This window comes from Eptesicus fuscus, chromosome 12, assembly GCF_027574615.1.
Source record: "Eptesicus fuscus isolate TK198812 chromosome 12, DD_ASM_mEF_20220401, whole genome shotgun sequence".
Classification (NCBI taxonomy): domain Eukaryota; kingdom Metazoa; phylum Chordata; class Mammalia; order Chiroptera; family Vespertilionidae; genus Eptesicus; species Eptesicus fuscus.
Window position 1 is genome coordinate 4,216,180 of NC_072484.1, and position 26,891 is coordinate 4,243,070.

The 26,891-nt window shown below is 54.0% G+C and overlaps 1 long non-coding RNA gene across 1 annotated transcript in view; it reads right to left on the reverse strand.

The window, feature by feature from the left end:
* Positions 1-23,602: 23,602 nt before the first annotated feature.
* Positions 23,603-26,891, reverse strand: part of LOC114231350 (uncharacterized) — a 55,863-nt gene continuing 52,574 nt past the window's right edge. Inside the window, exon 5 of the long non-coding RNA XR_003617296.2 lies at positions 23,603-23,679. This is a non-coding gene — a long non-coding RNA (uncharacterized LOC114231350). The remainder of the gene's footprint in view (positions 23,680-26,891) is intronic.

The following is a 26,891-nucleotide window of genomic DNA, read 5'->3' on the forward strand; positions in this document are numbered from 1 at the left end:
GCGTCACCCCTTAGACCAAAAGGTTTCGGTCGAGGTATATGGGAGGCAACCAATGGATGTTTCTCTCTCTCTCTCTCTCTCTCTCTCTCTCTCTCTCTTGCCTCCTTCTTCTCTCGCTAAAATCAATAAAATCATATTCTTGGGTGAGGATTTTTTTTAAATATAAAAAGGGAAAGTGAAAAGACAGAACACTGAACAGGAAAAAAAATATTTACTAGACTCTGATAAGAGTCTAGTATCCAGAATATATAATAAATGCTTACAGCTTAATAATATAAAAAAACAACAACACCCAATTTTAAAATAAGCAAAGAATCTGAGTGGACATTTCTCCAAGGAAAGTATACAAATGGCCAATAAGCACAGCATCAGTGGTCATGGGGAAATGCAAATCAAAACCACAGCACACCCAATAGGATGGCTAGAGTGAAAAAGTCCAGTAATTAATGTTGGCCAGGAGGTGGAGAAATCGGAACCGTCATACACTGCTGGTGGGAAGTGGAAATGGTTCGGCTGCTTTGGAAAACAGTACAGCATTTTCTCAAACGATTAAGCATAGAGTTCCATATGACCGAGCAATTCAGTCCTAGGTATCTGCCCAAGAGAAATGAAAACACAGGTCTTCACAGAATGTGTACACAAATGTCCACAGCGGCATTCATAATAGTCAAAACAACCCACATTTCCATCAGCTGATGAGTGGATAAACAAAATGTAGTTTATCCAGAAAATGGAATATGAATTATTCAGTCGGGAAAAGGAAGAGAGCCCTGACACCTGCTACAACACGGATGAACCTCGAAAGCATTATGCTGGGTGAAAGGAGGTGATCGCAAAACACAAATAGGAGGTGAGTCCAAATAGATGAAGACCCAGACTGGGGAGATCTACAGGGACAAAAAGTAGACTCATGGTTGCTCAGGGCTGGGGGCGGGGTTCGGCGATAGGAGTGGGATCACTAAAGGTTATGGGGTTTCTTTCTGGGGTTGGAAACATAGCCTAAAATTGATTGCACATATCTGTGAATATACTAAAAACCATTAGGTCGTACAACTGAAGTGGGTGCATCATGTGGCGTATGAATTACATCTTTATAGTGCTTTAAAAAAAATAAAGAAGAAAGGAAAGAAAAAATACATCCCCAGGCTTTGTTGAACAGAAGGTGGGAGTCCCTGAGCCAGCACCCCAGGTGAGGCGCCTGTGCTTAAGGGGAGACCCTCCCCAATGCACCACCTGTCTTCCCAGCTAAAAACCCATCTCAATGGTGATTTTTTTCCCCAAAAAATAGTCCCTGTCTGTATTTTCTTCTCTGTGGACCATGTGCCCCAGAACCCAAAAATTCTATTTGGGGTGAGTCTTGGACCAGCCCCTGGACTCCGGTGCGCCCCATGCCCAGGACTGTGATTTGAGAGAATCCAGGAGCCCTGACCTTCTGCACCAGCAGTGCCCAGTCACTGGTGGAGGCTCCATCTTTGCTGCTGCCCTGCCTTCTTCAGAAGCTGTTTTCACTGCAGTTATCACCAGGGAGTGTCAGGGGCAGAAAGAGAACACTGGAAACTAACTATAATTATAAGAACTATTAATCCTGCTCTGTTAACCGTGATTGCTCTGTTCTGATTAGAAAGCACGTGCTAACCTGGCTGGGAGCCGCACGCCCTGGGACATGGAGCTCACATCCATCGGAATGCAGCCCATCCTCCTGTCCTGAGAACTGCCCGTCATCCTGGGAAGATTTACAACCTCTGGCTGAGACAGTCTAGTCCTGGAGGCACCTGCTCTTCACAACCCCAGCCCTATTACCTGTAATCTGGTCCCAGGGCGCCTGGAGGTGCCCGCCCTCTGTGACACCGCCCCCTCCCATGACTTGTAACCTGTAATAATTATCCCGTGCCCACTTTCCCATATCTGCAAGTCCTTCTTCCCCATGTAATCTTTGTCCTTCTACCCAATATAAGCAGCTGGCTTATGGGGGGTGCAGAGCAGATGTCTGTGGATGACCTGCTGCTCTCCCGTACTGCGGCAGTACTGGAATAAGCCCTCATAAAGGATTCAACCCTGTCTCTGCTAAATTGGCTCCAGTAGTGGCAGGCAGCCTGGACCCCTTGGTTATCTGGTTACAGGAGGACACAGTTACCAGACTCTTGGGGAAGAATTAGGTAATCAGGTAGTTTTTTTCTCCTTGACAAGGAAGAGCCTGGGACAGCAGGGAGATGCTAGAGGCCTATAAGCTCTTTGAGGGGGAAATAAAATTTTAATTACAGCCCAGGTGCTGATGGCTGAATGGAAGAACAGCTACCTAGAGCAGGGCGCTCAGTGTGGCCCACCCTCCCCCAGCAGCAGCAGCACCCTGGGAAACTCACTAGTAATGCAGATCCTCAGGCCTTCCCCCAGACACTGCTGGGTCAGAAACTCTGAGTGTGGGCTCAGCAATCTGTTCTAAGCAGCCCTCCTGGTGAATCTGATGTGAGATCATGTTTAGAATCACTGAAGTAATGGGTGAGCTCATTCATCCATTCATTTACTCCCTCAGCAAATACTTAGTGAGCATTCCCAGGCAGGCTGGGAATTGCTGGAGGGCCAAGAGTTAAATACATTGGTGAGCAAGATGTTGTGGGTAAAATGGTGTTCCCCCAAAAGACATGTGCCCCCAAACCTGCGATTGGGACCTTATTTGGAGAAAGGGTCTTTATAGACATAACTAAGTTAAGGATCTTGAGAGGAGATCATTCAGGATTACCCAGGTGGGCCCTACACCCAGTGACACGTCCTTAGAAAGAGACAGAAGAAGAGCAGACACAGGGAAGGCACGGGAAGTTGGAGGCAGAGATGGGGTGATGCAGCCACAAGCCAGGGACCTGAGTGTATTAGTCACCTACTGCTGAGTAACAAAGGACCCCAAAACTGAGTGACGAAGCAACCCCGACGTACGGTCTCCCTAAGTGACTGCGGCTTAGTGGAGTGCTCTGGCTCAGGGTATCTCGTGAGGCTGCAGTCAAGGTGCTAGCGGGCACTGTGGTCATCCTAAGACTCCCCTGGGGGAGGAGCTGCCTCCAAGGCCACCCCCACAGCTGCACTGAGGCCTCAGGGCCTTGCTGGCTGTTGGCCAGACACACCAGCTCTCCACTGCTCTGGCCTCTCCATGGAACTGGGCAAGATGGAAGTCAGTTTCTGGAACAATCTCAGATGTGACCTGCCATCGCATCTGCCACAGTCTATTTGTTAGCAGTGAGTCACTGGGTTCTGCCCACACTCAGGGACGGGGCTGCATGAGGGTGTGAAACCTAGGCCTGGGGGAGTCTTTTCGGAAGCTTCCTGCACATGGGGGAGTGGACCAAAAGTTTTCCTTATGACAGGTAAGTTGTAGATGCTTTTAAGTGATGCTAAGATTAGAGCATGACTGATGGTAGACAGGAGAAGGGGAAGAAAGGAGGGGAGAGGGAAGGAAGCGGGAAAGAAGGAAGGGAGGGAGGAAGGAAGAAAAGGAAGGGAGGGAGTGAGGAAGGAAGGAGGGAAGGAAGGAAAGAAGGAAGGGAGGAAGGGAAGGAAGGGAGGGAAGGAAGGGAGGGAGGGATGGAGGAAGGAGGGAAGGAAGGAAGGAAGGAAGGAAGGAAGGGAAGAAAGGAAGGGAGGGAAGGAAAGGAGGGAAGGAAGGGAGGAAGGAGGGAAGGAAGGGAAGAAAGGAAGGGAGGAAGGGGAAGGAAGGGAGGAAGGAAAGAAGGAAGGGAGGAAGGGAGGAAGGAGGAAAGGAAGGAAAGAAGGAAGGGAGGAAGGAAAGGAAGGAAAGAAGGAAGTGAGGAAGGAAAGGAGGGAGGGAAGAAAGGGAGGAAGGGAGGGAGGGAGGGAGGGCGGAAGGAAGGGAGGAAGGGAAGGAAGGGATGGGAGGGAGGGAGGAAAGGAAGGGAGGGAGGGAGGGTAGGCACTCTGACCAACAGAAGGATGGATGCTAAAATCACTAAAAGACCCCTCCACCAAGAACAAGCTTGAGAAGCGTGGCCGTCAGAACACTGGCTCCAACTCGGACGCTCCCTGCCCTCTCTCCAGCCCTCCCCCGCCCCTGCACCGGCTGAGCTCTGGGGAAGATGAGCTCAGAGGTGGTTTTCTGCCCAGCCCATGGAAACATGGCTTCCATCCTGCTGGAGAGACATGTCAGCACACGGGTCCGTGGAGGGAAGCGCTGGCCTTGGGAGAACTGCTGATTGATCATGGAATTCCACCGGCCAAGCCATCATCTCCTGGCCAACGAGCTGGAATTATGAGAGAAGGATTAGGAGCCTGTGGAAACTTGGAGGTCACCCGCGAAGATGTTGGAACATTTGTTTTCTATCTACAGCCTCGCTTTCCAGCTGCACGGTACACTTAATCCAACATGAAGTATTGCGTATTACATTTTCTCCCTGATTATAGCCCTCTCCTTCTCCAGTGATCTCTGGCACCCAGTGGGCACTGTCTTCGATCTCTCTTGGTGTGTGTGGATGTGCGTGGTGGCAGCCAAGCCTTCTGTACTCTGCACTTGGTTTTCTCTCAGGAATCCGGGCTGGGACGCCGCTGGGATGGGGGCCGGGAGCCGGGAGCACCGCCGTGCCGTCAGTGGAACGCAAGGTGCCCCCGAAGGGCAGGCACGCGGAGATGATTGGTATGGCAGGGCAGCGCAGGCTTTCCCAGAGCACGGGGCTGCCGGGCTGAGGACTCCAGGCTTCCAAAGAAGCCTCCCAAACTTCAGGCTATTAAGTAATTATGGCTGATTACATTCAGAGGGCCCGGCTGGCAGGCCGCTAATTGGCAGAAGTCCTGTGATTTTATGGGAACAGGGCTGGAATGGGGACGCTGAGATCATCGAGAAAAGCAGCCCCGCCCGGCGGAGGCCAGATGAACCCGGACTTGAATTTTTATTCTGACATCCTGGCAGGCCTATCTGCAATCCTGACAGCCTTTTGTTCCCAGCGGCCCCTCGGCACATCTGACCCTGATTCTCTGCAGCTGCCCCCCCGTCCATAGGGAGGGGGGAGGCCAAGGCGAAGGTCAGGGGCTGCTGAGGGCGAGAGGTCTCCACGGGCCTTCGCTGCCTGAGCACCCTCCTTTACCTCAATCCTTCCTCTGTCCTGAAATGTATGCTGAGACCTGGGGTGGGGAGGGAGCTGGCGGCTGGCCAGATGGAGGGGGGAGGCTGGCGGGAGACACGTAGGACAGAGCAGAGTAGTAGTGAGGGGGCCCCATAATTTCCAAATGGAAGAAGCTTCGGAGCTATATTGGCTTAGCAAACCTCTCCCTTTTCTTTAGATTGTATGTTTATTGGGACTGCCATGGGGTGTCTTATGTTAAAGGTTTGGCTGCTGTAACAGAGAGACCCCAAATTAGAGTGACTAAAACAACACAGACATTCATTTCTTTCTTCCATAAAGGTCTAGGGTCACAGCCCAGAGAGTGGGTAGGGAAGCTCCGTGGTCTTCAGAGACGCAGGTAAATGATACCTCATTTCTCTGTGTCTCATACACATAACTCCCAATTCAAGATACAAAATGGCAGCTCCAGTTCCTGCCGTTACTTCTGCGCTCCAGCAAGCCGGAAGGAATAAAGGGACAAGGAGGGGCCCTGCCCTTTCCAATCTAGAGTGTGATTTGGAAATGGCTTATACCACTTCCACTCACATTGCAATGGCCAAATCTATCCCAGAGCAACATCTAGCTCTGAGGGAGGCTGGGAAATGAGGCGTTTCTTCTGGGTGATCACTGCCCTGCTACATCCTTTGAGGTAGAGGGAAATCAGCAGTGTTTCCACAGAGGAGTGGCTAGAGGTCGGGTGAGGACCAAAGCCTCCAGCCCCAGCCTCTCTTGGGTATGCAATTGGGCTATCCGGATGAACCCCCTCCCTTCCTCCCTTCCTCCCTTCCTCCCTTCCTCCCTTCTTCCCTTCCTCCCTGCATCCAAGGAAGTATGCAAAATCCGCCTCCTCCAGGCAGACTTTTGAGATAAATTACTCCAGCTGCTGGCCAACTGGTCAACCCATCACTGGCCCACCCTTCCCTCTGCCAGGTGCCCCTGGCTATTTTGGAACCTGGGGGTTTCTGTTGAGTCTGTCCTAGCAGACTCTGTGTTTTCAGAGCCAGGGATCCCACCTGGGAGAGCCAGCCACCCCTGCCGCCCTCCCATCCCCTGTGGCTCCTCTCTTGTTGTTTTCGCGCTCATTTTTTCTGGAGTAGCTCAGGACATTACCCGCTAAATGAAGAATGTGGGATACTTGAAATTTCTACTCACACACTCCTGGAAAAAATACATTAACCTTTAAGAAGGGAATAATGGCTTCGTTTTCAAGTGACCTTATGGATTAACCCTCCGCGAGCACTTTCTGGGGGGAACCGTGGCCTGTGGCCGGGACTCACTGGGGACAAAAGAAGAAGAAAACATAAAACCCAGCAGAATCCTTTGTTCGCCCTGAATAGAGGCAGGTAATTGTTCACTGACAACAACAATAACCACATCCCTGGCTCCTGGGAGACGCCAAGTCTGTCTCGCAGGGGGTCACCTGCCTCGCAACAAGCAAGGCTGTCGTTCCTGGACCTACTCTTGACCTGGGCTGCGTGGCCATCTGCTCTCTCTTTCAGTTGCCTCTCCTTCGACCAGACCAGGGCAGTTCAGCCCCTCCAAACAGCCTCCCCGGGGAATAGCTTTTCCACCACCTGTTCTGCTGAACCCCATGCCTGAAACACAGGCTCCGTGATCGACATGTTGCAGAAAACTATAATCTCTACTCCTTTGGGAAATCTGCAAAGCATACTAGCATAGTAAAGGCTCTGAGAAGTCCTGGCCAAAGAAACCTGCTGAACTTTGTTCAACTCCAGTGTTTTCTAAACTGTCTGGCCCTGAGAAGCAAATCACACCCCCAAAAACAAACAAACAAACAAAACAAAACACACACACAAACTTTTGCATTTTTTGAGTGTCTGGCAGAATTGCTTCTCCATGGAGCATGCTTTAGAAATGCGGACCCTAGAATGCACCTTCCCCAAGGGCATTTGCGCTCTAGCAAAGCCCAGGCTCACTCTTCACTCACGCAGACACTTGTTTCTCGCTCCGTCCATCATTCACTCAGCAGCACAGGTTTCTGAGACCAGGTGCCTCTGAGGAGCAGAGGCAAACCAGTGTCTCTCTGCTCTGCCAAGCTTCCCGGATGGCAGGGAAGACACGCAATACCCATGGGTGATGGAACAGAAAAGAAAAGCACCCACACAGTGTTCCCAGACGCCAAAGTCCAACTTCCAACGTTGCTTTATGAAAGACAGTTTAAAAACTCTACCAAAGAGTCTCCACATGGAGGCAGTCCGGAAGCAGCTTAAAGGAGACGGCTGGGAGGTAGGATGGGATGGGGGCTGGACGTCGGCCACATTGTCATGGCCTAGCTTTGGCCCAGAGTCTGCTGTGTGCCGGCACTGAGTTGTATATATGCATGTGCCTCATTCACTCAACAAACATTTAGGAGCTGCTTCCCATGAGCTGGGTGCTGGGGACCAGGGTGAACATGACCTAGCTCACATCCAGATGAGCTGGGAGACAGATTCTCCCCAACAACCCACAAGGAGGGTGTATGGCTGTGGAAGACAGGGCTCTGAGGCTTGCCACTAGCTGGAAAAAGACAGCCTCGAGTCCAATGCCGGACCCCTAACTCCCAAACCCAAGGTCCACCGGCTGAACCAGTGGGGAAAGGGACAACGAGTTTAAAACACAACCAATCCCATTAGGAAATCAATGACATGCCCAGGGGAGAACGAGGTTGGCAGAGGGCAAGCTGGATGCTTATGATGGATGCAAAGGTGGAAACGGTACAGCGAGGGGGGCGGAGCAGACTCTAGTGACGTGGGCTCTTCTCATGACAGCAGCGTCTACCCCCCATCTCTCACTCCAAGGCCAGCTAATTTCATCACAGTCCACCCCCCTTCCCAGCAATGAGCCCGTTGCCCCCTCTGCCCTCACCCCTTTTCAAAGGGAAGCTTTGAGCAGCTCCAGGCAACACCTTGACCTCCGCTGTTTCCTCTCCCCCTTTGCCAGAAAGCTGCTGTCCCTGGAGGAGCACAAGGAGTTGGGAGCAGAGCTCCTGTTCGTGTTAGCAGCTAATGGTGCCATGAAACCAGCAGGCAGTGCGGCCAAGAGCAGTGCAGATGGCCACTCAAGTGTGGCCCTAGGGGACAACTCAGCCCTGTTGGCCGCAGTGTACGTCCCCATGCCTCCTGGTTCTTCCAGTTCTCCCAGAGCCTTGCTGGAGCACCACCCTCTGGTGCAATGGTTTGGACAGCATCTTCCCAGATATAGTCTGTATTAGTGCCCTCTTGCTGCTGTAACAAATTTCCACACACTTGGTGACTTAAAACAACACAGATTCTTCATCCTACAGTTTTAGAAGTCAGAAGTCCTAAAATCAAGGCATCAGTAGGGGCTGGTTCCTTCTGGAGGTTGTAGGAGAGAATCCATTTCCTGTCTTTTCCAGCTTCATAGGACACCTGCATTCCTTGGCTCATGGCCCCTTCCTCCATGGTCAAAGTCTGATCTCTGACTCTGACCCTCCTGCCCCTCTCTTATAAGGACTCTCATGATAACACTGGGGCCACCCAGACGACCCAGGATAAACTTCCCATCACATCAGAAGTCTCTTTGCCACATTAAGTAACAATTCCACAGGTTCCGGGTTTTAGGGTGTGGACATCTTTGTTGGGGCCATTATTCCACCAACCACAGAGATTCTACCTCAGGCCTCTGGACTTGTCTGGCAGCGCTGTCCTACTGCTGTGGACACTGGCCAGGGTCTGGAAGACTGGAGGGCTGGATGCCCAGAGAGCCAGAGAGGAATTTGTTCCTTGCCTACCCAGCTCCCCAGAGTGGAGGGGGAGCACTTCCTGGCCACATAATGCTGAGTCAGGCTACCTGGTTCCTCTCACCTTGGATTTGGCTTCTCCACTGCAAAGGGACTCACAATAGTACTTGCTTGAGTCACTGTTGGGGGGATGGCATGATCCAAGCACGCCGCCCGGGGTATGAAGAAGCACAGTCACGCTGGTTTAGGAAACGAACTGTTCTGTGCTGGGTGATGGTTGGACTCTGGCGCAAAGCACTTTCCCCGTGAGTCTCTCTGTCCTCATCTGGGAAATGGGGGCATTCACTCCAGTTTTTCCTTCAGAGAGTTAGGGTTAGGGTTAGGGCTAGGGTTAGGGTCGCCCCACCCCATCGGCGAGGTGAGGAAGAGCGCTTAATGGCTCCTTGCTGAGCAAGACAGGTCAACACTGGTGATCATGGGAGGCGACAAGTACAGCCTCATCTCCCGAGTCAGCCCCGCGCCACGCTCACCGGCCAGCACAGCTACGGGTCAGCGAGCGCCTGAGCACTCGCCCCGTGCCGGCGCTCTGCCACACGCAGTGTAAGGGTCACTCTGGTCCCACACCCGCCCTGGGGAGTCGTCCCATTGCACACACAAGGAGCTGGGGGGGAGTGACACAGCTAAGTGGCTCGGCTGTGACTCGGGTCCAAGTTGCTGGGACTTCCCAGCCTGTTTCCCACATACGTCTAGCACTCGGTCTAGCACGGTGCATGTCCCAGATCATGAATGACAGGTGCTCGTTTTACTGGGAGCTGGAGAATAAGGAGGTTACGACTCAGTCATCCCTTCATTCCACACGTGTGTACTGAGAGCCTACTGTGCGTCGGCACTGGGCTGGCGGCTGGGTTTACACATTGGCTATTGGAAGCGCTGGGGAAAGAGGGCGGGGCCACAGAAATGTGCTGAGGACCACCCAGCACCAGCTTTGTGCTTGGGGGGCCGGCGTCCTGCTGTGTAACCACACGGCAGAGGGCAGTGGGGCTCAGAGGGGACGTGCCTGGCCAGTGGCACACGATGACGTAGTGGGGAGAGCTGGAATGTCAACCCAATTCTGCCCGCTCCTTTGTCCCAACCCCGGGCGTGGATGCCCACGGCCGTCACGGGCAGCTCCGCAGGCCACACCTGCCAGGCCCCAGCCTCTGTCAGCACTGCGGCCTCCAAAGACGCGGGGTTCTGTGATGGCCCTCCGCCTGGCAGCACAGGCACGACGGGTTCTCGCCCGCCGCCTGGCTGCCCCGGAAGCCTGTCCGCTCGCTGTCCCGGTAGTCTTCCTGGCATTCCGCAGAAGGAATGCCCCTTTCTTACCCTGGGCTGGGGTCCTTCCCCTTTATTTCCTTCCCATCATTGTGGAAGGAGGGGGGCCTCCTTGCCTCTCTCTTCAGAGAGATACCAGTCATTGGAGGTGTCTGTCCCCAGGGTCCCGGGCCATTTGCTGCCTGCCCAGGTGTCCAATAAACTTCCTGCACACCGGCTTTGCGTCTGCCACCTGCTAGGCACGGGGTTCAATGCAAACCTTAGAGTTTACAATGCCTGAGGGGGACACGCCCACACCCGTCCCTCAGCACCCAGCGCCTTCCCTCGCCTTAGGACACGCACATGGACCCAAAGGGCTCAGGGCCAGGCCCCGGCACGGGTGTGCTCAATGTGTGCTCTGCGAGGCGGCCTGCACGCCAGCACTCAGTCCTCATTCCCGCACCCGCCCAGGCCCCGGGGCACTTGGGGATTGGACCTGAAGCACCGAGGGCTGAAGTAACTTGCCTGAGGCCCCCAGCTAGGAAATGGTCAAGTTGGAACTCCAACCAGGCTGCCTGACTCCAGAAGCCCCTGGCTTAACTACTAGGATATATGGCCTCCAAACTCCAGCAGACCCGAGAGGAGTGTCTTGTGTCTTCCCACAAGGAGCAGCGGGCCACATGCTGACAAAGGCACTCTGAAAGGCTCCAAGTAAAAGGGTGACTCTCCGGGTGAATAGATGGGGCCCACCTGGGGGTGAGCAGCAGGGATTGGCTGCGCTGCTCCCCTGAGACTGGCCGCGTCTGCTGAGTGCGCTCCGTGCTGCCCAGCTAACCCGACCCTCGCCCCCTCCCTTGGATGGCGCCTATTTTCATATCCATTTTCTCAAACAGAATTCCAGGTACAAATAATTCAGTAGGGGTCACTTTTTACTGATAAAGGTTACCGTCCATCATTAAGACCCATCATAATGTTCTTAAAAATACGAAAACTATCTTTTTAAGATGCACACTCTCTGACACAGACCTTTTTGGTCCTAAAAAATCATTGTGGGTGTTCCCAGAGTCCCATAAACAGGGGTGCCGCTGCAGGATCATTTACAACAATGAGAAACTGGAGATGACCTCAACACCCCAAAGAAGATCAGTTCAACAAACGATGACACATTAATACGACGCAGTGCTGTGCAGGCAGAACTATGGTGCAGCAGGAGGCCCACTTCCGGACATGGAGCAGTGGGTAGGGTACGCTGTTAGGGAAAAGCAGGAAGTCACAAAACGGGTTGCTTAGAAGGATCTTGTTTTTATTTAAAATATGTGTTTAGGTAGATGATTGATATAATTGATAGGTGGAGATAGATAGATAGATAGATAGATAGATAGATAGAGTAGGTAGTAAGATAAAGTAGGTAGGTAGATAGGTAGATCGATAGCATCTGAGAGAGAGAGAGAGAGAGAGAGAGAGAGAGAGAGAGCCAGCAAATATTTATTGAGCATCTACTATGTACCAGGCACTGAGCTATGTGCTGGGGATACAGTAATGGACAAAACAAAGTCCCCACCCTTGAGCTCGCATCCCCGTGGGGAGGCTGTCTGTGGGGACAGCGGAGCCGCAAGACTCGAAGCACAGGAATGCTGTGCAGGCCGGATGGGCCCCGCTAACAAGCATGGAAACGCATGGCGGGCGGGGACGGGTGATGGGCGTGGAGAGGCTCAACAGGCGATTTTCCCTCTTTTGTTGGGAATTTTTTGAACTAAACATAGGGAATAAGTCGGGGAGATAGTTCCGGCGTCAGACTGCCTGGGGTCGAAGCCGTCCCCACACTTGGTGAGTGGGGCGAGAGTTTGCCTCGCCTTAGAGCAGTCCCTGGGCTAAGTGTGAGTGCCGTGCTGCCTCCTATTTCCCCTCTTGGAGTGCCACCGTGCACTGCAGTCAAGGCTCTGACAAGGTCTGCAGTGTAGACAGCTGTCTAACTTTGCTTAATGCCATGTTTAATCCCCAGCCCGAGGCATCACTGCCTGGGATGCAGGCCCCAGAAACATGTCCTGAGCTGAGGAGAGGGACGTGGTAGGAAGCACTTACAGGAGAGACCAGAGCGGACTGGAGAGGAAGCCTGGGGGTAGCGGGTGGGGAGGTCAAGTGAGGAGGCTGTCCCATGAGGGCGACTGGCTCCGTCCCATCCGAGTAAGGGAGCAGGGGCTTTACTCACACCCACATCCTCAAGGTACTGGGTAAGCTGCGCCCAGGGTAGGAGTGTGAATTCCCTGCTCAGCCAGGTCACAGGCACAGGGCGGCCTTCGGAGAGATGCGGGAGCTGGAGCCCGGCAGTGGGAGCTCCCAGGAACCAATAAGAAAGCGGAAGTGGTAGAGGGACCAGGGACACGAGGAGATAACTGAGGGTGTGAAGGCTCCAGCAAGTCTTGCAGAAGGCAGCTTTTTAACTTTGCTTAATCTAGACGTGTCTGGCCACGGCCCTCTTTCCTGCTCGGCCTCTTTCAGCAAGCAGCTTCTAGAAGGAATATTCCGCAGATTGCAGAACCCAGGTTCTGCCAGCAAGTCACCCTTTGCTCCACTGTTTTTAACGTGTTGGTTATACCCCTGCTCCCCTGCCAGTGCCTTTAGGGCAGAAATGGTGACCTCTTCTTGCTGTGTCCTCCAGGCCTGGCATCCCCACGGAGGGGAAGCAAAACAAATCTCTGCGCAGTGAATGAATCGAGTCACTGTTCCTTTAAGCTGGAGCGTTCTACAGGTATCGTGGGGCAGGTGGGAAAGAAAGAGCCCCCCTTGGAAAATGTGAGGCCCGTGTATATTTAGTAAAGTACAAGCTTTCTGTGCAGATGGAACATAAACCAATGACATCAGCACCCCCCGTCCTCTCCTGGGCGCTGTGCGGAGCCCCGTGGCCGCAGCGCCAGGGCTCTGGGAGGCAGCCCCAGGATTGGCAATATCGGTGACAGGTTGTGGAGGTCAGGCCCCCAAAGGCCTCTGACCATGGCCATCCTTCCCAGCTCTGACTTCCATAAGTCCATCATGATGGTCAGCTGGCCTGGGAGCCTCCGGACAGGGGCAGGATGTGGCCCGGGAAGGAGACCCTGCGTCCTCTTCCTCTGCTCTGAGCACTTAGAATAAAACCCACACCAGATGCACCGGAGTTGGCCCCTGTCTGCAGCTCCCACCTCCCCACCCTCCACTCCACCCCTGGCTCAACCCCCTCCAGCCCAGCAGCTTTCCCTCTGTGCCTGGCTCATTCCTACCTCAGGGCCTTTGCGCTTTCCATTCCCGCTGTCCAGAGCGCCCCTTGCTGGCCTCTCCTGGTACTGAAGCCCCATCTCAAACATCCAGACCAGCAAGCCCTCCCCCCCCCTTCACCATCCAGTCTCCGAACTCTCCTATTTTCTGCATATTCCTTCCATTTTCTGAAATTCTTTTTGTTTGTTTTCTTAAGTATTGCCTGGAATGTGGCTTCCAGGAGAGCAGGGACCACGTCTGTCTTTGCTTGCTGTGCTCCTCAGTGCTGAGAACAAAGTACATGCTCAACAAACACCTGAGATGATGGAAGAAAGGAGGGGAGAGGGAGGGAGGGAGGAAAAAGGGCCAATGGACAGATGGCTCGTATGACTTCGCCTCTGTTAAATAATGTGGGTTTCTTGAGTAAGGCCAGGGACAGGAGAAGGAAATCTGTAAGATGATCTACATCAGTGTGTGTGTGTGTGTGTGTGTGTGTGTGTGTGTGTGTGTGTGTGTGTGTGTGTGTTCCACAAAAGCAAACGTGCAGAACAACAGCAAAGATTGGGCTAAGTGTCTGCAAGGTGCCTTCACCATTCTGAGCACTTCAGATATGTCATCATCCCATCAACCCTCTGAAACAGGTTCTGTTTTTAGACCCACTTTACAGATGAGAAAGTGGAGGCTCAGAGAGGTTGGATATCCACCCAAAGTCACACAGCCCGGGCACACTAACCCCTGCGGCTGCTTTCCACAGTGTGGCCTCTCTGGAGGGATGGCTTGCCCCATTTCCTGGCGCTACCCCACAACCAGGCCAACCACCACCCCGCCGTCATCACAGCACCCCAACAGTTAAGCCCCTTCCCAGCTGCTCTCACCAACCCCCTCCATGGGGTAATGAAGAAAGTGTCAGCAGAAGCAATTGCTAGGAGCCCTACAGAGAAACTGCCCTATTGAGTTTTTAAAATTAAATCGATTTATAATTTATACCCTGCCTGCTTCCAAAAGGGATTGGAGGTGGTTTACAATAAATGACACATAAAATGGAGAGGCTGCTAACTAGAAAGAGAAGAATCAAGAATAACACACGGGAGGAGGGGGCAGGCAGTCTCCCACACACCTGGCTTAGGGGAGGTGGCGCTGTTTTCTTGTTTGAGCCCCTGAGTCCTGGCAGCTGAGGCAAAAAGGGAAATCGGTGCAGTGCTGCCTCCGGGCCGTGAGCAGGTCCCTGGCTGGCACCGTGGCGGCAGGACATCTGGCTCGGGAGTGGCCTGGCTGCCTTTCTGCTCTGCTCCTCAACCCTTCTCTGCGCCTCCATTGTCTTCAGCAACCTGACTCCCCCGTCTGGGACCTCAGGCCCCGCCTCCCCTCCTCCCTGCTGGCACCATCTACTGGCCCCTGGGGCACCCTGTGCAGAGGACATTGTGCCAGTCCCTGGCCTCACCCAAGGAGCCCACATCATTTAGAAAGAAGTCCCCTTCTTTAAAACCCCCAATTTGACCACCTCACCCGCTCCCAGTGCACACAGTTGAGGTCAGACTCACCTCTTGACCTCTGACTCGGGGTGGGCATGTGACCCAAAATGGTCCAATCAGAGCCAAGATTGGGGCTTTCACTGGAACTATTTTGAAAAAGATCCTCTCTTCCACTGGGATCGCTGAGCTGCCACTACTTGGGCGTAGTCTGCCCGAGAGTTAGCCAACATATAAGAAAGCAGGTGAGAGGCAGAGAGGGGATCCAAGTCCTGATGACGTCACCCAAGCACCTGGATCCAGCCTTTCCTGAAGCTGATGGGCTCCTGGAAAAGGAGCTACGATCCGGAATACTATGTAGCAGGTAAGAAGAATAGCAAGCTCTCTGTAAGTTAAACATAGCGTTACCATATGACCACTCCTAGGATTATCCCCACAAGAATGAACACCAGTGTCCACATAAAAACCTGCCCGTGAGTGTTTGCAGCAGCACTAGTCACAAAAGGTAGAAACAACCCCAGTGTCCATCCTCCGAGGAATGAATACACAAACGGGGTCCATCCATGCAGTGGAACATGACGCAGCCCTAGAAAGGAAGGAACTAGTGATTCATGCAAAATGTGGGTGAACCTCACAAACACGCTTAGTGAAAGAAGCCAGACACAAAAGGCTACATCGTGTATGACTCCACTGATACGAAATGCCCAGAACAGGCAAATCCACACAGAGAAAGGCATGAGTGGCTGCCAGGGGCTGGAGGGGGCGGGCGGTGGGGGGGAGCGGGGCACGCCTGCTTACCAGGTACGGGGTCTCCCTTCGTGGTGAGGAGAATTCTGGGACGAGGCTGTGCTGACAGCTGCACTGTACTGCGGATTGCTTAATGCCATTGAATTATTTACTGTAAACAGTTGCAGCGGCACACTTTATGTTATGTGTATTTGACCACATTTATAAAATGATATAAAAATCAGAGCGCTTTGAAAAAAAGATAAAAAGTGTGGGAAGCCTCTTCCCACGGATGGGGGAGACCTCCAGGCATGGCCGCGCGGAACAGAAGTTACAGAGGATCGCGTTCAATCCGGTCCCGTTAATGGAAGAAAGCGACGCTAAGGTTCTTGGACTGTGAAGAGTTCACACGTGGCAAGCGGGACTTCCTTTGGGGAGGGGAGTGGAGGAAGGGGAATCCCACTTTGAATCCTTTGGGGGATGTCCTGCGACAGGAGCGATGCTGGCCTCACCCCTGCACGGGTTGTTCCGCTCTCCTCCTCGGCTCCCCGCGCCTCCCCCACCGGGTTTCCTGGCCTTCGCAGGGGTCCTTCGGGACCCTTTCCATCTCCTCTCCTCTGGGAGTTCTCCCTCCCTCCGTGCACTCAGGGCAGGTGCCTCGCCCCAGCCCCCAAACTCCCAGGTCAGCAGGGCCCCAGCCCCCAGCAGGCCATTCCCCGCAGAGGACGGTGACCGCAACGGCAGCCGCCATCCTTCTGCTCTCTGGAGCACCAGGTTCAGAGATTGAGAAGATTCTGGAAGATTCTATTAGAGCCCCGGGGAGACCCAAAGCTGTGGACACACAGTTACCTGGGATGCTTGTTAAAGCCCCCAGACCCCCCAGCGGGGTTCGTCCACCCGGGCAAGTCTGGGGAGTGCAGCCCCTCCTCACTCCACTGTGCTCCAGGCAAGCCTCCCGATGCCCACCAGGCCCCCTCCTTTCCTGGCCGCCAGCTCCCCGCCAGAGGCACCTGAGAAATCTTATGCCCCAAGTTGGAAAACGTTCGAGCCAAGGAAGGGCGGTCTGCGTCAAAGGTGGCCCAGGCTCGGCGGATCGAAGACCAGTCGCTGAAAGGACCTGGGTCCGGAAATGAGTGTGATGGTGGATCAGTGCTGCTGGCCAGCGGGTTTGCTCAAGGTGACGGTCTGCTTACGGACAGACGTGACGAGCTTTTCATGTGCCCACCCCCGCCCTCCTGCCCTCCGCCGGGCCACTGAGCTGTCTAAATCAAGACACGGCAGTCCGCAGCGACCGTCAGGTGTCCGCTCACCGCCTGGCTCTCTTCCTCTCCTAATGTGAATCTCATTTATCGGCCCAGGAATGGAGGGAGCAGCCTCGCTCACAGCGAGTGCGCAGCGGAGAACGTCGTGCACTGTTCCCGTGGATAAGGCTCTGTACGGACGGCATGAAGGAAGGTCCGGCGTGCAGGGCCACGAAGCTATGATTATTCCAACGTCCACATTACGGCCTCGGCAGGCCCCACGGGGACAGGCTGGCCCGAGCCTCTCGGCTCATCGCCAGTTTTCCATCTGGCTGGTTTATGAGCCTCACTGTGCGGAAGCTCGCTGAGGGCCGGAGCTGTGTTTTAGAGGCCCCTCCCCTCGGAGCCGATGTGAAAGGTGCACAGTGAGCTCTGGTTGGATCCATCTGGATGGACTGGAGGTGCAGGCTTATTCTTTGTGCACCTGCCACGAGTTTCGGGCTGGCGTCCTCGGCTGACGAGGAACTGCATCCCATTCACCAAGATGGGCCTCGAATTGGGAACCGGGCTTCCACCAGAACCATGGTGGCGGGTTGGCCTGAACCAGTCCCTGATTTCCTGGGGCCTCAGTTTCCCCTCAGGAAAGTGGGCCTCCGTGGCCCATTTAGGTGCAGTGCAGTGGTGGTGGTCCCCTAAGAAGGAGCAAAGGACGCTTGGAGGACTTCGCGGGACATTCATGGGACTCACTATTGGGTCCTCGTCTTTCCTGCCAAACACTCAGGGACACAACCCCAACTCGATCATTCACTCATTTATTCATTCATTCAACAAATACCAGATCTCTTTGGCTCTGAGATGCATAGTTTGTCCACATGACAATTTCTCTGAAACCAGGATGCTTTGTAACATCGGCATCTTTGACGCAACAACATATAGCAAGGCTCCAGAAACTAAGGTCCACAGCCCAACTCTGGCCCACCACTTGTGTTTGTAAATAAAGTTTTATTGGAACACAACCATGCCCATTGGTGGGTGTGCTCTCAGGGCTGCTTTCGCGTATTGACAGCACAGCTGAGCTGTGACGGAAACCACATGGCCCCCAAAGCCCGGAGAGTTTACTCTCCCACCCTCCCCAGAACAAGGCTGCCCGCCCTTTTGTCTGGTGTTTATGAAGCACCTGCAGTGGGATCTGTCAGTGCAGTGGTTAGAGGCCAGGACAGGGGCAGGCAGGGCTGGCTTTGAATCCTACTTCCGCCTCTGGCAAGCAGTGCAGTCTCTGGCCAGCTGCTCTCGGAGTCCCCGGCTCCGGGTCTATAAGAGGAGGACGTGGTGAAGATGAAAGGAAATCCGGTGCCTGGCACACGGTGGTCGCTCAGTAGCGAGACGCCTCTCCATTTCTTAGTGTTATTAGAATTGCCGTTATGGGTACACGCCAGGCACTGTGCTGTAGGGATTGGGAGTGGAATCAGACAAAACAAGCTCTCTGCCTTTAAGGTGAACTTTACAACCCAGGCACAAGAGAGGGAAATGCTGACAGAGAAATCCTGGTAGAGGATCTGAGGGGCTGGGGAGCCCAGAGGCAGTGCCTAATCCAGCTGGTGGGTAAGTCAGGGAGGGCTTCCCGGAAGAGGCAGGGTCTATGCTCTAATCTAAGGGGTGCTGAGGAATGAGCCAGTGTCCACACTAAGAGCAGGGTCCTGAGAATCCATCAGCTCTGGGGTGGAGTCCCCACTCCAATACTTCCTGGCTCTGCAATCTTAACCACGTCTCTTAACCATCCGGTGTCTCCTCAGCTATAAAATACGGCTGATGACTATGACAATGACAGCTACTACTCCTGCTAGCAATAACAATACCTCCCCTAAGGAGGTGGAACAGCAGGTACTTAACAAATGCCTATCCGTCATCTTCTGTTTGCCTGGCTCTGGGAATAAGGTAGGAAATAGACATATGTCTGGGGAAGGGAGGGAAAGCCAACTAAAGGAGTAAAGAAACACTTGCTCACAGGTTGGGATAAATACTCTATAAACAGACAGGGTGCACAGATGGAGAATGGGGTGTGGGGTGTGGGGTGGTCAGGGACAACACTCGGAGCGTGCCAGGTTCACAGCTCCCAGTGGCAGGTCTAGCTCTGCTCCTGCCCAGGCAGCCCCTGCCCATCGCCCCTGCCCCTGCTTTTTGCCACGAGAGTGCGCCCAGCTTGGTGCTTCACACTCATTTATCTCATGGCCCCACTGACGAGAGATCCCTAACCAGTGACTGGGGAGTAGCAGCCAGCCAACAGACAGATTCCATTCGTCTTGCCTGCAAAATGTCTTCTTTTAAAAAATGTGACCTTGCTGCTAAGATTAAAAATTAAGAGATAACTCATTAAACACACACACACATACACACACACACACACACACACACACACACAAAACCCACACCAATTTCCAGTGTCTGCCAGAAAAGCTAGAAGACCCAGCCACCTGGGCCCCTTTCCGTCCTGGATGAACAAGCTTATTTGCCACACTCTCCAGCTCTCCCTTAGGTGTCACACCCATGCGGCTCCCCTTACTTGTTACCTGCTTGGCCCCGTTAGGCCTCTGAGTTTGCAACCCTTCAGCCAGGTGCTGAAATTCCACGGGCTGAGCACAATTTGTTGGCCCTTCTCCACCTTCCTCTGGGGGCCAGGAAGCGGCGCCACAGGGACCAGTCCACAGGCCCCGAGCCCTGGCTTCTGGGTCGTCTGGCCGGTGGGGCAGCTGGAGGAGACCTGGTGGGGCTCACTCTCCTGCTGTCTCCGGCACAGGCTCCAGGTCCCCTCTCTAAAGGTCCCCACTATCTCCAGTCCTGCAGGCCCACACCAGCCTCGCTGCTTTTCCTAAACCCTGCCCACCCTGCCCATTTTTTAGAGAATGGCTTTACCAAACCCCCCTCTCAGACACCTCCTCCCTCCTGGCTCTGAGCCAGGGGGTTTGCTACATGCTGGATGCCCACGGTGCAGAATGCAGGGTTGGACTATTGCCATCGTGTACCCTGGGCTCCTGCCTGGATGAAGTGTCCCTAACAAAGAAGTTGACCACCTGTCGCCCCTCCTCACACCCACTACCCACGTCCCGCCTGTAGAATCAGGCCTGGGCCCCAGAAAACATCATTACCCCAGAAGTTGCACCACCTCCCTTCCCCAGGACCCGGTGGGCCACTTCAAATGCAAGTCTCGTCTGCTTCACAGCAGCATAAACAGCGTGAGTTTTAAATCGTGTCGGGATTCAGGGACAGTGCTCATTACCAGGTTCCTGGGAGGGAGGCACAGCAGCCATCAGGTATTTGAACGAGGCCTCAGAAAGCCACAGGCAGGTGCTGTCAACGCCGTGGCCTTTGCTGGGTGACAAGAGGAGGCTGTCACAGAGGCAGCGAGGTCTAGCTGAGCGTCCCCACACCTTTTAGGACAGAAACAGAAAGAAGAGCAACCTTCACCTGCACCTGCCTTGGGCACCCAGAGCGGGCCTGCAGGGGCCTGCCTGCCTGCTGTCAGTATGCGGGGACAGCCACGTTCCTGCACGGTGTGGTTCCCTACTGCCCAGGACATTATGCTGTCCCCAGGTAACAGAAGAGCCCACTGAGGCTCAGAGCCGACAGGCTCTCGCCCGGAATCGCAGAGCTAGCTGGAGGAAGGCTTAGGGTGAGACCCCCCCAGTCTGCAATCCCAATCGCCACGATAACCCTGACCTCAGGGGTGGCAGCCCAGGACGGCCAGGCCTGGCCTCGGGGAGTGGGGGCTCTGCTTGGAGACCCTGCCTGGCCCACTGATTCTAACAGAAGCTGCCAGACTGCCTGGCAGTGAGGTGTGGAGCTCAGTGCCCATCTCAGGTCACGTGAGCCATCTGCTCTCATGAGGCTCCTTGGCTGGCCTTAGAGAACTGATGGGCGTAGAGCTGAGGCCAGCCATGTGTGGGAGAAGATGACACTCTGACATTAAGAACCCTATTTCTATGGGAACAGGATGTGAAGTGAAGCACGAGCTCGGAGGACGGTCCCTCCAGGGTGTCTCATCGAGGGCGCCCAGTGGGCAGTCCCATAGGAGTCATTTTTTGAGCACATACTAAGTGTCAGCCCATGCTAGGTGCTGGGGCTGGAGGTGAGCAGGCCGAGTCCCTACCCTCAGAAAGCTCATGGTCAAGTGAGGGAGCACAGACAAGACTCGAAGAGAGGGTGCCTAGATAACCCAGGGTCCCCTCACCCTGGCCCAGGGCCTGCTGGGAGACCAACTCAGACATACATGCCAAACAGTCAAATGTATTAAAGGAATGAAAAGAGAACCCCGCTCTTTGACCTGCGCCTTTTGCTAGAATGACAATGAAAACAATGCCGAAGGAAGCTTGACTCACAGTCCAAGGAATGTTTTTATTTTTGGCCTAAGCCTTGTGTTTGGACAATTTGGACCAAGTGGTGAACTTGGGTTGGCATTCCTGATGGAGATGCTGCAAAGGTGGAGGATCCACAGAAACGGTACGCTGTGCTGCACACAGAAGGGTGCACATAGATCAGACATGAGGCCCCTTCTCTCGCCCGGAGTGAGAACACCCGCGGCGGCGGCGCCGCTGACTGTCACAGAGCGGCTCGGCTGGCCTCGCGTTGACATTCTCTACGTGTTTCACACCAAAGGAAAAGCCACGGCACCCAGCAGCTCTTGCTGGCCCTTGAAAATTGGAGAAACATTGCTTACATCTCATTTCCTCTCCCATCCGCATGTCCTTCCGAGGCTCGTTCACTCAGCCTCAACAAATTCACTATTGCCCCACCACACATAACCATTCTCTTCCCGCTTTCCTTTCTCTGCTGTACAGTTTTGTCTTTTATTTGGTGTGCAGCCTCTCTCCTCAAGGAAAAAAAGGAGTCCCTTCCTCCTCCTTGTCCCTAACCTTCTCAGCTTCTCCTCTGAATCTTGGTGGGAAGGTGACCATGCCTCTCAGCTGACCGGGGTCCTTGTTTCTGTCTGTTCCTCTGGAATAATTTTTAATAGCTCCCTTCTCAAAAGCATCCCAGTTTGAGCAACAAACTGTATGTATGTCCTTTCTGCCTCTTTGCTGAGCCCCCCGCCCCCCTCCAAAAAAAACCCACACAACCCTCTCTAAGTGACAGCTGATGTCACTCTCTTTCCAGATAGTCTACTCTTTTTTTTGGGAGCAGGGAATCTGTTTTGTTTCCCACCTGCACTAGGACCTACACAGTGCTTGGGACATAGTAACAACTATAAGCATGTGGTGGATGGTGGGTGGATGGATGGTGGGATGGATGGTGTGATGGATGGATGGATGGTGGGATGGATGGATGGATGGTGTGATGGATAGATGGATGGTGGGATAAATGGATGGATGCATGCATGCATAGATGGATGGTGGGATGCATACATGGATGGTGGGATGGATGGATGGATGGATGGATGGATGGATGGATGGAGAGATGGATGAATGGATGGATGGATGGATGGATGAATATATGCATTGATGGATGCATCGATGGATGGTGGGATGGATAGATGGATGGTGGGATGGATAGATGGATGGTGGGATGGATAGATGGGTGGTGGGATGGATAAATGGATGGTGGGATGGATAGATGGGTGGTGGGATGGATAAATGGATGGTGGGATAGATAGATGGGTGGTGGGATGGATAGATGGATGGTGAAATGGATAAATGGATGGTGGGATGGATAGATGGGTGGTGGGATGGATAGATGGGTGGTGGGATGGATAGATGGGTGGTGGGATGGATAGATGGATGGTGGGATGGATAGATGGGTGGTGGGATGGATAGATGAATGGTGGGATGGATAGATGGGTGGTGGGATGGATAGATGGATGGTGAAATGGATAGATGGATGGTGGGATGGATAGATGGGTGGTGGGATGGATAGATGGATGGTGGGATGGATAGATGGATGGTGGGATGGATAGATGGATGGTGGGATGGATAGATGGATGGTGGGATGGATAGATGGATGGTGGGATGGATAGATGGATGGTGGGATGGATAGATGGATGGTGGGATGGATAGATGGATGGTGGGATGGATAGATGGATGGTGGGATGGATAAATGGATGGTGGGATGGATAGATGGATGGGGATGGATAGATGGGTGGTGAATAGATGGATAGATAGCGGGGTGGTTGATAGATGGGATGGTGGCATAAATGGTGGGAGTAATGGATAAATGGATGGGCTTTCGGGAAACCAGTTAGGAACCTGTTGCAATCATCTGAGTGCTGATGGAGAAGAGTGGAGACTGGGAGTGATGTGGGCCATACTGCCGGCCTCTACTCTAGGAGAGAGGAGGGAAAAGTTCCCTGAACATTTTACTTCACGTATTGGTTGTCAGAGGTGTACACATCCTAGAGTCAGAAACGAGATGGCTCCACCAGCCTGCGCAGTGGTTTGGTTCTCCGTGAGAAGAGAAGAGGTACAGGAACCTCTCCCTGGTCCTTCTCCGGGGGGGACACCAAGGTGGGTTTTCTGGTCGAATGCCAAGGCTCCAAACTGCTGTGTCTGCGGAGAGCTTGTGTCCTTCTCTCTTTCAGCATCCGTTAGGAGAACAAGCCACTCTTCCCGTCGGGTGAGGGGGACAGGCAGCCGTGGAAGAGAGAGGCAGGGCATCTCCACGCTCTCCTGGCCGCCACGTTGGACCCGCGTTTCCGCGGAGATTACCTTGGATATGTGAGGAAATGTGATTTTCAGCGAAAGGAAAGTTCAGACGTGTTCTCAAATGAGCCTGTTGCTTCTGGACACCAGTACTGAGGCTTCTTAGAAATGTTTTCCAGGGAGCAGGGTGGGGGATGGTGCGGCCACGCCATGACTAGCTCTCAGATCTTCTGCCCTCTTTCCACTGGGCCGGCGGCTTCCAAAGTCATCACGGCGTAGGTAGCAGGAAGGAAGAGGCTGGGCGAGGGGATGCAGAAAATGGTGTTTTTGGAGCTGTCCGCACATTTATAACAGAATTGTAACTGTATAATGTTATTGTATCATTTAACTGGCATGTCTACTTTGGAATGTTTATAACTACCGTAAATCAAGAGGCCGCCAAGCCAGACCGGGGCCACATGTAGACATTCCAAGGAAAACGTATAAAATAAATAAAACAATCACACAGTATCAACATTCCATTCCCAGCCGGAAAACGGAAAATGTAACGGCTCCTGCACTTGCAAGCGCCCAGACGCGAGCCTCCTCCCTGGCTTTCAGTGAAGACGTCAAGGGAGAAAAATGTTATTAAGGCGGCGAGGACACAATGCCTGACCCCGGGAAGCAGCCCTGGCCCTGCCACCTGGCTTCTCGGAGCTGTCACCGGCGCGCCTGTGTGGGGACAAACTGATTCTAGGGCTACAGTCTGTAATTGCCTGCGTCGGGGGGGTAGCGGGGGAGGAGAGAATCACAGCGGTTTCATTATTTCCCTACTTATGACTTCTGTCTCACGTACATTATCTACAGAAAAACAGAGATTTGCTATCCCCAAGGCATAACATTCTGCGGATTTACAAACGGCTGGATTTCTGACTTAGTGATTGTTTTAGGGCTCAAAGCACTTGCATGTTTTGACCAGCGGCTTATAAAATGCACATTGAAATGGATTCTGGCTAGGCAAACATCTGCTCATTAAAAACCGGTGGCCCCGGGTTCAGGGTCCGTAGCCCTATGGTTCTGGATGCGCCAGCCCCCGTGGGACAGCTGGGGTGCAGCTCTCCCCCGGATGCTGGGATGGGAACAGCACCGCCGGGGCAGGGTCTGACACTGGGCCCTTTCTTATTCTAAGTGTTTGCAAACCCCCTGTGAGCCCTGTCTCAGGGCCTTTGAGGTAGAATGTACAGGTGTGGGTGATAAAAGCTAAAAAGTAATAACCACCAGGAAAAAAGACGCCAAATACACGGAAAAGAGAATTTCCAGAGGGCAGCAGCACTAATAACTGAGACGCCAGGCACCTCACAGCCCTTTCCGCCTCTTGCTGGGCAGAGCGGCTTCTTCCCTGGACCTTAATTTCAGGAGGAAAAAAAGCAAGATCTTCAAGCTCCTGGCCTAGAATTCATCTTTTGAGCCAGGACAGAAAGGCAAAGGGCAAGTACAGATCTTCGATGAGGCTGCCCTACTTCTTGGTGGTTTGCAAACCACTGGTTCCGCGTGTTTTCTCCAGGCCTCTGCTGGGTTGCGTTTGGGATGCTCATTTCTTTGGATGAGTGAGGGCGGGCGCCCCAGGGATGGCCCTGTACCCTCGGAGTGAGCAGATCCGCTCTCCCCCTGTCCCAGCCCTTCCCCGAGCGCCTTGCTACCTGCCCGTGAGCAGGAAAGAAATGGGCCTGTTTAGCATTCCACAGCTGAGCAGACAGACAGGAATCAGACGGCAGAATTCCAGATGTGGATGTTTGTGTTCCTGGATCATAATTACATTTCACGGAAATGACTGCTCCCTGGAAGTGGGAGCTCCCGTCCGCTCCCTGTCCTTGGTCTGCCTCCTCGAGCAGCTCTTGGGTGATTTATTATTCCAGGGACCCCCGAGGGGACACAGCCCTGCCTCTCCGTGAAGGTCACATGGTTAGTGCAGACTTGATCCGGGTCAGAAGCTGCCCCCGACACTGAGGGGAACCGCCAGTGAAGTCCATCAAACCGCGGAGTGGTCAGTGAGGCTGGCACTCCGGTCTCCCCGTGGGCAGACCGCCCGCCCACCCCGACCCACCAGATGAAGACACGGTGTTCCCCTAGCATTTACGGTGCGGATCCCATCCCACTGCCAGAGGAGAGCTGGGCTCTTCTCCGTGGAGTGGCGCCTATTTAAATACCATGTAGCTGGGGGCTTGTGCGCTCCCCGCCAGATGGTGGGGTGGGGGAGGGGGGCGTCAACCATCTCAGCAGCCAGCCCCTGAGGCCCCAAGGGTGCCCACGTGACAATTCAGGGCCAGTCGTATGACCAGCCGAGTGGAGGTAAGAGGTCAATGAAAAAGCAACAGGTGACTCCAGGTGGCCCCACAGTGACAATCAGAGGCATGTGCAAATGCCACTACGAAACCCACAGGGTCCGCGGGGGTGGGGGCGGGGGCGGGGCACTCCTGGGACTCAGCAGGGCTGAGCCATGGCCACCCTGTCCTACCTGGGAGCCTGTGGCATGGCCTTGGAGCAGGGGGTGTGGTCTCCAGGGACCGGGCCATTTTCAGGAGCAGCCAGCACAGCAAAGAGCATCCCTGGGGGCATTTCGTGTCTGAGAAGGTGGGGGGGTGTCCCAGTCCCCCCAAACTTCTCTTTCATGTAACTTTCCCAGGTGAAACACCAGAGTCAGGGTCCGGCCCTGCCTCCCCCCGGGAGAGGGAGGTGGGAAGGCGCCCCCGGCCGCGCCTGTGGGGTCTGCAGGGCTGGGGCCGGGGGCTGGCCGCCTCTGCGGTACCCGGGCCTCTGCATGGCACAGCTTCCGGCGGCTCCCAGCCGCGGGCAGAGGCCCGAGCGGGGTGAGCGCAATTACAGTGACTGACTGTCTGCGGCTCCGTATTAATCTTTCAAAAGGCCTTCGCTCTGGAGCCAGGGTATTAGGTGGCTCGGCCAAGTTCTTAAAAACGTTCCTTTTTTCTGTGCAGAATGTCAAGTGAGATTTCAAGGGGGCATACTTCATAACCCAAGTGTGTTTTCCTCAGGGCGATAAAGCTCAGCTACATGTCCTCTCCCCTGCCCACCCCGCTCCAGGTCGGCTAGCCAAAACCTTCATCTGGTTTTCAGAGAAACAAACAAACTAAGCCCTGTAGGTGGGTTTCTTCAAGGGAAGGGAGGGTCCCTCCTGAGCAAACCTGGCAAGTGCCGAGGGAGCGCTGCTGGCCCAGTGCTGCGTGGAGCCCCTTTGGTGTAAGGACAGCTGGGCAGTAGAGGCTGGCTCCCTGATTCCTGGCGGGAGCCACCTCTCTAGGGCGCCCGTGACAATGAACCAAGAGTGGGGGAGCCTGAGGGATGGGGGGACTGGGGGTTAGATAAAAACCAAGAATGGGTCCGCACGATTTTCCTCCATCCTGGGACCCAGCAGGGTAGACCCGGATGTGTTTGTCACCATCTGAGCAGGAGCAGGTCCCCGGGAGGACCGTGGTGACGGGTGCGTGCGTCCTGTCTGTGCCCCCTCTGGAGAA